This window comes from Chlorocebus sabaeus, chromosome 22, assembly GCF_047675955.1.
Source record: "Chlorocebus sabaeus isolate Y175 chromosome 22, mChlSab1.0.hap1, whole genome shotgun sequence".
NCBI classification, from domain to species: Eukaryota; Metazoa; Chordata; class Mammalia; order Primates; family Cercopithecidae; genus Chlorocebus; species Chlorocebus sabaeus.
Window position 1 is genome coordinate 74,601,484 of NC_132925.1, and position 10,194 is coordinate 74,611,677.

A 10,194-nucleotide genomic window follows, 5' to 3' on the forward strand; every position below is an offset into this window, starting at 1 on the left:
TCTTTTATCTGTAAACAAGGTCCAAACTAGGGGAACATTGAAGGTCCTGGTCAGCAGTAAGCCCTTGCTTTCAGAACCATATTTACCCATTGCCTAGTACATAGTGCGAGTTCAATAAATATTCATTAAGTTAATTTATCCAAGTAGCAAAATGTTGTGGAAAGAGTATAGCTGTTGAATGCAGACAGACTTGAGTTCCATTCTCAGTTCTTTTAACTATGACCTTGGAAGTGTTATGTGTAGCCTCTGTATCAATCCACATGCAACTGAAAAAAACAGAAATCACTCAATGTATTTGAAATTGCAGGGATATAGTGCAGAGAATTCATTATACAGATGATAGAAGCAAGGCTGAGAAGCCAACAGGAGTCATTGAGGCAACTCAAACAGAAGCAATGGAAGGAAACTCATCCCATGCTTGGGTTGGGGGTCAAAGAGAAGAGGTAAAATTACTGATGCTCTGGGCCTGGGATCAACTGACATGAGGCCACCAGCCAAGAAAATTTTGGTTAAAGTCTCTCTTTTTTTTTTTTTTTTTTTTTTTTTTCTGAGATAAGGTCTCACTCTGTCACCCAGGCCGGAGTGCAGTGGCACAATTTCAGCTCACTGAAGCCTCTGGCTCCTGGGTTCAAATGATTCTCCTACCTCAGCCTCCCAAGCAGCTGGGATTACAGGCATGTGCCACCAGACCTGACTAATATTTGTATTTTTAGTAGAGATAGGGTTTTGCCATGTTGGTCAGGCTGGTCTTGAACTCCCACCTGCCTTGGCCTCTGAAAGTTCAGGGACTACAGGTGTGAGCCACTGCGCCCGGCCTGAGCTCTCATTTTTATAGTTTGTATCATGGAACAGAAAATAGAGTAATTAAAATTATGTGTTTTTTTTCAAAGTACCTATGACTCCATCCCAAACCTAAACCTAATAGTCTCACTTTGTTATGAATTACTGAATAAGACAAATGTAATCAGTGAACAGAAAGACTGGTTCATGGAAGATGCTTAATAAGTTTTTCAGCAAAATAAAATTGTAACGGAAACATCTGTGGAGAAGGTAGCATATTAAGTTGCTCTCACCTTGGGGAAAAATAGTTTATAATATGTTTTACTGTACATTGGGTGATAGATGGGCCTGGTATCTGCTGTGGCTCCTTACGGAGAGGCACATAGAGAAGTCAAAGCTACTTAAAAATGTGAACAACCCAGATCTTTTGGCATAATTGAATTACAAATGTCTGGTCTAAAATCTCCCATCAACCCCAAAGATATTACCTGGTAGGTAATTCCTTGCTTTAAGCTAAGCTTTGATATGGGTATCTCATGTACATTTTAAGAATTCAAAACAACTCTAATCCCATCTATCCTAATAAAAGAAAGTGCATCCAGTAATACAGAGACTCAGAGTAACCATGAATTAGCAATTCGTCTTTCCCTTTTTTCACCTCCTTGAGAGAATTAAGCCTTATCCTGTTTTCTCTATAGGACAGTCTTTTTGATAATAGTTGAGATGACACTTCATTTGCTTAATCCTGATTTTCTAACAGGGATAGAGATAGACTTAAACTGAAAGAAGGCATTTAAAAAAGTCCAGATAATCTTCCTGTGAGCTAGAGGAGGGGTGAATTATTAATAACAGTCTGGGAATTCCTTTTCCCAGAAGTACTGTCTTTCACAATATTTCTACTGGCCCCACATATCCTCCCATGTCCACGATCAGAGGACATTCTTTTGAATGCAAATCTATAAGAATGCAAAGTCTTCATCTAACTATGAAAAATAATAAACTGCATCTGAAAGAGAAGCTTATTTATTTTCTGGGAAGAAAAGAAGCCAACATTTCAGAATTACTAGAAAATTATTGGAAAACCTTTCCCTTGTTGTTATACAGAATTGCCAAGCTGGGCCCTATCTCATGGTCTTTGTGCTTCTGTCCTGGCAGGACCGCTCTTCCTCCAGCTTAATCCTTCATGTCTTTCAGGGATCACTAAGGTCCCTGCTCAAATGTCACCTCTTCAGAGAGGCCTTCCTTGACCACCTGAATGATGAAGTTCCTGCTTTCCAGACAGTTGACCTTTCAGAGGGGGAATTACAAGCAGATTAATGACAAGAAACAAATTAAGGGTAAGGGACATCCAGAATAACGGGGTAGGAGGCTGGGAGAGGGCTCTATTGGCTGGTCAGCTAAGCCCACCCTCACGAGTTGACATTTGAACAAAGGGCAGGAGCTTGCTCTGTGCATTCAAAGAAAAGGAATCCAGAGGCTGAATTGGAGTTACCAAGAGGACAAAAGTGGGAGATGTGATCAGCGAGGTAGCTGATCACAGTCCAGGCCATGGAAGCTATGATAAAACTTTAGATTTTGCTGAAGGAGATGGAATGTTCTAAGTAAAAAAGGTAACATAGGCTAATTTCCTTGTGATCATTCTGTTGCCTTTTGGAAAATGGACTGTAAGAGATTAACAAAGGAAGCAGAGAGACAGGGGTTCCTCCTTTGTCATTTCCTTGGGTAAAGAGATCACATACTGTGAACTCCCTTTTGGTTTCTGAACTGTGATCCACTGACTGCCGCTCTCTGAACTCCATCAAGGCTGTCATCCTGGACCCCGGGATTTATCTTCTTTCCTTGTGCATCTGGTGTTCGTGGTATGCCAGCTGCAGTGCCAAGAGTAGGGACAAAAACCTGGCAACCCACAGTTATTGATAAAACCAAGGGATGGCATAACCTGGAATAAGGAAAAGTTACACGTTTTCAGATGTGCCTATTTCAGCCAGTGATTTTTGTAGGTCTGTGAGGCTTATTTAACAGAAGAATGTTTCAAGGGATGGAGTGGGAGAATTAGCTGTTTTGTTTTTCCTTTTCCTCGCTCTTCTACTTGTAAAAATGTTTGTGAGACACGCACATGGCCTGAACATCAGAAGGAAGATTAGCAAGGAAGAGGAAAAATCAGATTCGTGCTTTGAATCATCTGGCAAGGGCAGAGAGGTCCCGAGCTCAAAGGAGGCTCTTCTGCCTGAAATAACTCATTTTGTCGGCTCAGCTCTGTGGCAGGGAGAGGTTTCAAAGCCAAGCTTGTGTCCCTGCTCTAGCTTACTTGAAGGAAACCCCTGGAGTGGATTCTAGCAGGGACACAATGCCATTGGTTCAGTTTGGGACCCCAAAGTGCCAGGGGGTGAAGTGTCCATGTGGTGTGAATATTATTTCCAGGCTCCCAGTGGCTGGCAGCCAACCCAGTAGCATCCTGTTACCATGACAACAAAGGGACCACATCTCCTGTGACATCCAGTGATGGCTGCAGGCGAAAGGACCATGAAAAACCATGCTATAAAGCTTTCTGCCTTTGTGTGTGATTTTGAAGAGCCCACTGTCTTGAGCCTGTTTGAAACAGATAATGAATTGCAGACGGACTTGTATAAGAGCTGCTCTGGAGAAAATGCCTTTGGAATCTTAGAACATTCCTGTTCCCCCTCCCTCTTTGCTTGGTATCAACTGGTAATGAAATGGCTTTTATTTATCCTAGGTATTGCCTTGAACCGGAGTTGAAAATGTCTGCAATTCCACCAGGACCAAAACTTGGGGAGATAAGAAGATTGGTACGCCAAGACCAACAAATAAATTACATCTGTGTCATAGTTACTCGGTTTTCCTAACATGGCCTGGGCTCAGGTTAACATTCATTACATGGAGCCTCTCTGGGTCTTAATTCTAACTTGAACCTTAACATTCCAAGATTTAAATAACTGCCTTTTGTGGCTTATTTTGCCTTGTTTCCTTAGGGGTACCAGGAATTTGCATAATGCTAGATCAAAAGTCCTTGAAATATGTGATACAGGAACGTTTTGCAGAACAAGAATGATCTTTGTGCTGTGAAGGAAACCAGGTAGTGGCAAGACTTTACACACTGACCTAAAAACTTAACCTCTGCCAATCAATTATCTCCATGTCTGTTCTCTTTTTGAGAGATAGGAAATGTAGACTACAACACCAGGCAGACAATAGATCTATCAGGGTGCCTCATAAGGCAGACATTGCAAGGGACATCAACTGGATGGCTCCTCAGAAGAATGTGAACAGGGGCTATCTGGAATTAGGATTTACTGACTTCTGGAGTGGTATGCACTCCAATCTGGTCAATCTGATGGGGGCATAAATACTCTGCAGGAATCTCAAGCTCCTTTGTTCTCCTAGTAACATCCATTTGCCTTTGATTTGACTCACCCTGTGTCTCTGTTTTCACTGGGAGTCTTTTGGTAATGGATGGGATGGAGCAGGGCTGCTGCCTTTGCACAGTTCCAGGGCTCCCTATTCTCATTTTAGTCTGTGTCACTGAGTTTTAAATGGGGATGATTTTACCCCCAAGAAAACATTTGACAATATCTGGAGTCATTTTTTGGTTGGTATCACTGGGAGGGGGGTTGCTAGCACATGTAGTAAGTGGAGGCCAGGGATGCTAAACATGTTGCAATCCATAGGACAGACCAGCCCCTCTCCATCTCCCTGGCCATCAGTGATTATGCTGCCCCAAACGTCTATAGTAAGAGGCAGAGAAACCCTGCTTTACATAAAAGAGCTGATCTTCTATACAAATGGCCAAAAAACATATGAAAAAAAAAATGCTGAACATCACTAACGATAGGGAAATGCAAACCAAAACCACAGTGTGATACCACTTTATTCCCAGAAGAATGGCCATAATCAAAAAATTTTTAAAAAAATAGCTGTTGGCGTGGATGCAGTGAAAAGGGAACACTTCTACACTGCTGGTGGGAATGTAAACTAGTACAACCACAGTGGAAAACAGTGTGGGGATTCCTTAAAGAACTAAAAGTGTAACTACCATTTGATCCAGTAATCCCACTACTGAGTATCTACCCAGAGGAAAAGAAGTAATCATACGAAAAAGGTACTTGCACACGTATGTTTACAGCAGCACAATTCACAATTGCAAAAATACGGAACCTGTTCAAATGCTTATCAATCAAGTGGACAAAGAAACTGTGAGATATATATATATATATATATATATATATGCACACACACATACACACACACACATACACACACACACATACATATGTATACATACACACACACACACAATGGAATACTACTCAGTCATAAAAAGGAATGAATTAATGGTATTTGCAGCAACCTGGATGGGATCAGAGACTATTATTCCAAGAGAAGTAACTCAGGAATGGAAAACCAAACATTGTATGTTCTCACTCATAAATGGGAGCTAAGCTATGAGGATGCAAAGGCATAAGAATGATACAATGGACTTTGGGGACTCAAAGGGAAAGGATGGGAAAGGGGTGAGGGATAAAAGGCTACAAATTGGGTTCAGTGTACGCTGCTCTGGTGATGGGTGCAGCAAAATCTTACAAATAACCACTAAAGAACTTAGTCATGTAACCAAATACCACCAATTCCTCAAAAACCTATGGAAATTAAAAAAAAAAAAAAAGAGTTGATCTTCAACATAACCCCACACTATTCTCCCTCACCCCAGTATCCTTCAAGGTGGCCTTGCAAGGATTCAGGACAGAAAATATGCATGCATTTTATTTTACTTCCAGATTTTAATAGTCTCTGTCCCACTAGGGAATATCACGTTGTTATTGAGAGCAAATGGGCTGTGGACTGAACTAAACTAGGATTGCTTTCTTCAGGTCCGCCTAATACTAGCTGCAAGGCCTTGAATTAGTGACATAACTGCTGCTATGAACTCAGTTTCTTTATTTGTAAATGAGGAGAGTATTATCTGTGGTGAGGAATAGACAAGAAAATGGATTTAAAACACAGAACACCCTATCTGCCCCATAGTAACACCGAATAAGTGATAGTTACACAAAAAAACTAGGGCTAGACTTCTTAAGCGGATCCTTTTAACAGGCACCATCAGCAAGCAACTGTACTAAGCAGGATGAGTGATTGCTGCATTTATTATTTTTATTGCAGGTAGTTGGGAAAATATATAGCAGTCTCTGTGTCAAATAAAAATCCCCTTGACCACCAGCCACTCTGTGGGAAACTGGTACTGTATGTATGGTGTATGATCTTTGGTACGGAGGTATAAGAAATCAAGATAGAAAATATTTGCAACTACAAACAAAAGCAACTGAGAGAAGAAGAAATGCCAAAGTCATAAAAAATTAAACAATCTCTTGGATTTTGTTGTAACATCATTTTGGAAAAACTCTTAGTTAGGAAAAAAAAATGCTCTTTGGGGGAGATACTGCTCTAATCTGGAGCCATTTAGCCTAATGATATTTGCCTGTACCTCCGCCCCCAACCTGCCTCCCCAGAAATGTTTTGGAGATGTCAGAATTTCCAAGCAAGTTTCCCTGTGTTCTAATAGGATTCTGAGAATGCCTTCAACATGGCTTATGATGGATGTTTGTGATGGAAGGCCCCTGTGGTTTTCATTTTGGACTTGACATAATAAAAAACAATCATGCTAACAAAAGAGGGGGGAAGGGAGTTTGCTTCTCCCAATTTTTCTATTGTGTGGCCAATTTAATGTCAGGATTTCTCCAGGGGCTTTAAAATACAAGACAGCAGGAAAACAATTTAATATAAAAATGCCAGTGTGGACTAAATCTAAGTAGAGTAAATCAAGCATGAAGAGATAGAGCATCTTAAGGGTATAGATTTTTTTGTGTGTGTTTTAAATTTTAGTGTTCAATAGCCCAGTGCCGTGGTGTTTGAAGTTCCATGCACGAACATAACTGCTCAGAAGAAGCTTTCAATAGCCACACACCAGCAGGTACAAGAGCACCTCTCGCAAGAATCTTCAGCCAGCCTGATTTCCCTGTTGGTTAAATGTGATGAGAATTTATGACACAATGCTGGCATCCCGTGCCTAGATGGAAGAAGAAACAGATTGCATCATGTGACATCCAAACCGACTGAAAATATTTCTGCCAGTCAACGAGCATACCTGAAATTACTCTGTAAAATTTTCCTTTGGGTCAAAGCATTGTAGACCCCTAAGTACAGACATGGTATTCTAACTGGCAATAGCAATGCAGTGGCTATCAACCTTGGCTGCACATTAGAATCCCATGGCGAGTCTTTCACAAAATATTGATACCAGGCAACATCCACCAGGATGTATAGTTTAATTAGTGTCAGCATGAAAATATTCTCCCACGTAGTTTTCTAATCTATAACCAGGGTTGAAAACTACTGCAATAACAATTTCAGCTCTGGTCTTTGGATACATTTTTTTCTGCTTCAAAACACCTGTGGATTCCCACAAAACTACTGCTGTCACAGTGACTCACTTTGACATTGATTCACGAGATAGAATCTTGGACTGGAATAGGGAAATAGAGAAACTGGAGAGAAGTGCAGGAATGACATACGTAGCTGGAACAAGCTCCATGAGCAGAGTAATGTTAAGGTATTTAATGACCATTATAGCATGGGCCCTGAGCTATCAGAATAGAGGCTACTTAATACCGGGTCTGTTTGTTGATATGCCCCTAACTTTGAGAATCTCAGTATGAAGACGTTGGCACCTGCTGATTCTTTTACACTGTGAATTGGTACTACTGCTAGCAGTCTCCTAGCAAAAACTGAAGTCGGAGGAGGAAAGGAGGCAGTTAAGAGAATTTGGGGACCAAGGGTGCAGCATGTGTGACTGACTATCTAGTTGGGGAGAGAAGGGTTAAAAATAGAGCTGTACTAGAGAGAAGGCTAATAGATTTGGGATAAAACACCAGATGTTACCTACTTCCCAGGGTTGCCTTGCTTCAGCCATATTCTTGGGTGTTCAGATGTTTTATAAACATAGTGCCCTTTGTAAGAATTCTAGAGATGAACTATAAAAAACTTGGAGTTTTTTTAAGGCCTTCTAATGAGAACCAATGGTTCTCAATGAATTCCCACAGGTCACATAACAACCAAACCATAAATTGTAGAGCTTGAGACTGAAGCAAGGGGTCACCATGATATTGTGCATCATTAAACTGGTGACCTTCTACTTATCTCTTGGTGCCCAGGGAGTCAGGGTGGGGGGAGCTTTCTCCTGCAGATTCAATCATTTCTGTTCCCTGAGAGCACAAGAATTTCCAGGGAAAAGAGGAGATGTTTTTTTTCCGACTGTTCCCTGTTCCTCCAACCCCATCTTGGCTTCAATCAGCACTTTTTTTTTTTTTTTTTATTCTTCTGCAACCTTCCCTCTGGCAATCCTGGTCTGTTTGTATAAGGTAAAAGTTGAAAATGTAAGTTGGTGTATAATTGAAAGTTCATCCTTAAAAATTGGCATGTAATTGTCCTCTGACATGGGAAATTTGCCCTGTTCCACATTAGTCAAAGATGTTCTTTGACGTTAGTCCACCTTTGACTAATTTCAAGTTGATCTGGAAAAGTGATGAGAATTGAAATAGGCATGTTCTTGCAGATATTGAGCATGTTCAAGACCTTAAGACAAGAAATCTAAAAATCAATTTATGCCATGTGCCTTTAGATGCATTTCTAAGTTATAGTGATTTATGAAAACATTTGCCAGATACCTTCTCCCCACTTTCTCTACAAATGCTTAACTGCTGGTGGACAAGATTTTCTTTGACAACAATGAAGCATTACATTGTCAAGCTGTTACTTATGTGATATTTGAGGTCAAGAGGATATTTGATCCCACCATCACTACCACCTTCAAAGACAAGACGAGTTAATCTTATTTCCTAGCAGTTCACTAGTAAGTGAAAAATGTCCCAGTGGCGAAGATGGACTGTTAGTTAAAGGTTATTCCAGCTTTATTGTGGAACACCCTTCATTCCTGGTTCAGAATCAGTGTTGAATGTTTGTACAAATGATTAATGATAGGTTTTCATAGACAGCCTTGAGACTGTATTCCCAGCCCTGCTGAAACTGCATCCGTATTCATCTTTTTTTCATTTTTAAAAATGTGTTTGTTGTTGTAGATCTGTGGCAGAATGGTTTCAGGTTAATTATACTTTCTGTCACATTACATCGTTGTCCAGTGAAAAGATCTTCTTTTGTTCTATTTGGTCACCATTCACCCATTTCATTTTCACGTGTCTCACCCCCATTTATGCAGATGATATTCTTTATTACTTTATAGATTTTTTCTGTTTTTTTACCCTTTCCCCCACTGAGCACTGTACATTTAAGATTTGCAATGCCCAATAGGACATCAACTGCATGATGCAGTATTCTCTTCCAAATAAGTGAAAATGAGCTGGCTGGGATTGGGAGCTCTTCCCCTCTCCCAGTTGGATGGGCTGTATCCAGCCTCAGGTCCCCCGAATTCTCTTGATGCTATGAGCATGAGCATGCAGCTCCTCTAAATAGCCAGCACCCAAGCACAGGCTATTTTGTCCCTGCTTGCAAAGGCTCTCACTAGTCCTATAAAAACGGATAGGTTTCTCTCCTGGAGCATAGCTCAGGAGACATCTAGCTACCCTCTGGCCTAAGAACACCTTTCCATAGAATGCTGTGATAAAAGGCAACTGGGTATCTAATATCCTCCTGCAGTGCTTCTCCCTAGACCTTCTATTCTGACCATGGTAAGTTTCTATAGTGCACGACAAAGCCTTGCACTTAACAAAGAACTCCTGTGGGGCTGTGTGTAGCCCTTTGCTTCTGCCTGCTGCATAATGCTCTGTGATGTACATCTAATGCTTACCTAATCTCTCCCAGCAATGGACATCCAATTTCTTGTCCCCACAAACTGTGTACAAAGACCATACCCCTGCCTTTTCATGAATCTTTGTGAAATTTCCCCTGGAGTAGAAGTGCTAGGTCACAGGAAATATATATATATATATATATATATATATATATATATATATATATATATACACACACACACACATATATATATACACATACATATATATATATATATATATATATGTAATTTGCCTGAGTAGTTCCAGATTGCTCTACTATGAAAACTTGCCTCTCTGCACAAAGCTGATTGGCCTCAGGTGGACACCTGATCCGGGCTGAGTCAGTGGGATTCCCTCTGGAAATTTAGAGTCAGGAAAGGGTGTCTGCCTAATCATTTGACTTGGGGATCTACAGTCTTCAGAGATGGGGGGTGGCCTGTTTCTACACACGCGTAGAGTGGCAAAGAAAGCCTTTCTACAAAGAGAAGAGTGAAGTGGGCTGCGATGAGGTGAAGAGAGGAGAGACCACCAACCACAGAGTTGGGGAGATCCGGGA